The sequence below is a fragment of the Notamacropus eugenii genome, chromosome 4 (assembly GCF_028372415.1).
Source record: "Notamacropus eugenii isolate mMacEug1 chromosome 4, mMacEug1.pri_v2, whole genome shotgun sequence".
NCBI classification, from domain to species: domain Eukaryota; kingdom Metazoa; phylum Chordata; class Mammalia; order Diprotodontia; family Macropodidae; genus Notamacropus; species Notamacropus eugenii.
The window spans coordinates 219,882,892-219,887,212 of NC_092875.1; the positions used below are offsets into that span (position 1 = coordinate 219,882,892).

General features: G+C 37.1%; 1 pseudogene; it reads left to right on the top strand.

Moving 5' to 3' along the window:
* The first annotated feature begins 3,647 nt into the window (after positions 1-3,647).
* On the top strand, positions 3,648-4,019 carry LOC140498347 (exosome complex component CSL4 pseudogene; annotated as a pseudogene).
* Positions 4,020-4,321: the final 302 nt, after the last annotated feature.

The window sequence follows — 4,321 nt, forward strand, 5'->3', positions numbered from 1 at the left end:
TGTAGTAAATTGGGAAAGAATTTTTACAGCTAAGCTCGGGGATAAAGGCCTCATTTCTAGAATATATAGAGAACTGATCCAAATGTATAATCATACAAGTCATTCCCCAATTGATAAATGGTCAAAGGATATGAACAGGCAATTTTCAGAGGAAGAAATTAAAGCTATCTATAATCATATGAAAAAATGCTCTAAATCACTATTGGTTAGAGAGATGCAAATCAAAACAACTCTGAGGTACCACATCACACCTATAAGATTGGCAAACATGACAGAACAAGAAAATGATAAATGCTGGAGAGGATGTGGGAAAGTTGGAACACTAATTCATTGTTGGTGGAGCTGCGAGCGCATCCAACCATTCTGGAGAGCAATTTGGAACTATGCCCAAAGGGCTACAAAAATGTGCATACCCTTTGACCCAGCAATATCGCTACTAGGACTATATCCCCAAGAGATCATAAAAATGGGAAAGGGTCCCACATGTACAAAAATATTTATAGCAGCACTCTATGTAGTTGCCAAAAACTGGAAGTCAAGGGGATGTCCATCAATTGGGGAATGGCTGAATAAATTATGGTATATGAATGTAATGGAGTACTATTGTGCCATAAGAAATGATGAACAAGAAGACTTCAGAGAGGCCTGGAAGGACTTATATGACCTGATGTTGAGTGAAAGGAGCAGAACCAGGAGAACTTTATGCACAGCAACAACCACAGTGTGTGAGAGTTTTTTCTGGTAGACTTAGATTTTTGTAATAACACAAGAACTTCTTACCAAAAAAAAAAAAAATCCCAATGGAGGATCTCAAGGCAAAATGCCTGCCACACTCAGAGAGAGAAATATGGAAGTCACTCACATATTGTAGCAGATCATGTTTGTGTATGTGTATGTTTTTGTGTGTCATGTTCTGATTTGTTATACGATTTCTTTCATTTATCTTGGTCTGACTACATAGCATGACTATAGTGAAAATATACTCAATAGGAAAGTATGTGTAGAATCTATACAGAATTGTGTGCAGTCGTGGGGAGGGAGGGGGGGAGTGGAGGGTAGGTGGGGGGGATAAAATCAGAATTGTATGGCAGTGATTGTTAAACATTACAAAATAAAAAAAAAAGAAAAGATAAGAGAGCATGGCATCAAATGCACATATGGCGGGGTTGATCTTGGCTTGCAGAAGGAATACATCTTTATCAGAGACTTAGGGAATGGTGGATAAAGTGGGAAATTAGGTAAATGAACTTTGAGGTCAAGAGAATATCATGCCACATGATCTCAATTTCTTGAATAAATAGAGGAAAGATCATCAGTTAAGAGAGATAGCAAGTTGTGGGAGGGTTGAAGGAGGAAAAGAAATCTTGAAATAGTTTGTCTGGGAAGTGAAATAGTGAATCAATTAGGGAAGAATAAAAGGATTGCTTTATTACACTTAGGATCCAGTTGAAATTGAAAAAACAAACAAACAAGACTTTTTAATGTATCCAGTAAGTATGGTTGTGAGACTTCCTCTGGAGGGCTTCTGTTGCTTATGACAGGAAAAGAGGAGGAAGATCCTAAGAATATACCAGTTTGGCAACAGAAAAGAAGTGTTAGGACATAAAGGCAAGAGACTCAAGATCAAAGACAGCATATTAAATGTTTAACTGTTGGATTGAGTTTGAAGAAAAAAGTGAAGGCAAAGCAGGAATTGTGGTCTAAGAAAATACTGAGCATATGCACTGTGGAGGACAACGCATATTCACTGTGGAGCCTCTGCTTCAGACTTTATTATTCAGTTCAAAACTCTGTGTCCAAAGTTAGCAGTGATATTTTAACTGTTAAATCTAATTCTGCTTTCTCAATCTTTCTTCATGTCTTTGTAGACCATGAAACTATCAATCATCAATTCCCCTAAATATTCTTTTATCTTCAGGTTTTTAAGACATTACACTCTTCTGATTGTACTTTTGGAACTTCTTCTTTGCTGGATCTTCAACCAGTTGCTAACAATAAGTGCACCCTCCCCACCCCCCAAGTCTTGGTCCTTGGCTCTCTTCTCCCTCTACTACTTCACTTGATGATTACCAGTTTAATTGGATTCAATTATCATTTCTCTGAATATGGTAATGAGTGTTTATTGATTGACTTAGTTGTATACTATCTCTTCTGCTATAATATGAGATCCTTAATGCAATGAAATAGGTTTTGTTTTTCTTTGCATTCCTAGTACCAAGTGCATTTCCTGGAAAATAAGTGGTTAATAAATATTTGTTGATTGAATGATTGAGAAGTGTTGTTTTTATTATTACTGTCAGGTGAAAGGAGATGCTTTAGAATACAACTGCATTTGTAGGAAGTACAAGGCTATTTATGGAGATATTATTTTCAAATTTGATTTATTTCCAATTTCTTAATAATGTATTTATATGCTTGTGATTAAAGCAAAGGGATGATATGCTCTTGTCCACAATGCAGTACATCAAACAAAAGTCAATAACAATATACATTCCTAGATCCTAGGGAATTTGATCAAGAAGACTTTGGAATAAATCAATGCATGTATCTCATATTAGATATTTTGGAGAAAAACTGGTAGAGCATAGAAAGAAGTAGAGAGAACCATACACTTATTTGAAACAGTATCAAGAAAAAAGCAAAGCATAAAACCCATAGTTTCAGATATGTACAAAATATTTCAACCATATGGTAATATGCAAAAAGGAAGTCTAATTATCAATGTGAGGAGGAAAATTAAAATTGATAAGTGCAAGGACAGTGGGATAACAATATAATAAAAATTGTTATTCTTTATTCAAAAGGAACAGAATTAATAAGGGGGTTCTGAATGGAAATGTTTATTGATAGTACATGATCTTATGAGGAAATTCATTAATTAATGTAGAACATAATTTTGAACATATAGATGAAACATAGCAGGAGAAATAAGATATTTTACAGATAAGTCAGTCACAAGAAGACATTAAGCAGGCTGGGAAATAGATGATAAATATTCTAGGTGATAGAGCAATGATTTAAGGGACTTCAGTTATGCAGAACTTCCTTGAACCACTGTCATAGCTGAAAATGAGTATATATTATCAAAATGTAGAAGAAATAATCAGTGAAATAACTCTCATGCATTTTATTATGGCTAATAGGAAGAGATGAATTTGAAATAGAAACAATGGGAACTTATGAGGAAAGTGACCAATCCAGTTTCAAATTTCTGATATATGTTTGAAAAATTGAATGTGGTAACAGATCTTATACTCTGAAAGAGGTGATTTCAAAGATTTTTAGGGAAAAGATAGGATAATAATAGTAAGCACTCACATTTTGATAGCACACCTAGCAAAATAGGTAGTACAGTCTTATTCTTTTATTTCTAAAGGTGAGTCCTAGGTTGGTGAGGCCCCATGGAAGGGCTGCCAGGATCGGGGGCCAGATGGGAGGGATGGACACCATGTTTGTCTTCTGCAGGTGAACAACTGTGTAACTTGGAGGAGGCCAGCCCCTGCAGTGGCTCCTACACCTGGCATGGATACATGTTCTCCTCACTCTCTGGCTGCCTGGCGAAGATGAGCAACAAAGGCGAGCTCCCAGTGGCGTCAGTGACCAGAGAGACTGAGTCTCAGCGGCTGCCAGATGTGGGAACAACCCTAACCTGCAAGGTCTTCAACATTAATTCTCTATTTACCAAAGTACGCGTCTTGTATGTGGGATCCACACCACTCTAGAACGACTTTAGAGGAACTATTAGGAAGGAAGATGTTTGAGACACTGCAAAAGACAAGGCTGAAATATATGAACTCCACCCAGGTGACATTGTGCTGGCTAAAATAATTTTCCTAGGTGATGCAAGGTCTAACTACCTGTTGACAACTGCAGAAAATGAGGTAGGAGTAGTGGTGGCCCACAGTGAATCAGGTGTCCAGATGGTACCCATCAGCTGGTGTGAGATGCAATGCCCTAGGACACACACCAAAGAATTCTGCAAAGTAGCAGGAGTACAGCCTGAGTTCCTGCAGACATAGGTAGCTACACCCTTTCCTCATATTGGGGGCATCTGTTTCCTACTATCTACATATGGTCAAAACAAAAATACTTTGGGTTTATCAGAAACTACATTTGGAAACAACTGCTTGAAGCTTCCACTGTATGTGGAAGATTATTCTTAAGCCTTTTATCACAAATCCCATGGATAAATTTTCTCATCTCTTTGAGATGTCAGCAAATGCAAATTATCTGATGTTGGAAGTAGCCAACAAAGTGATTTCCTGTTCCGTTTCTACTCCTCTGATAGTGCTGTAAATGTGGCTCCTTTTGTTTTACTTCA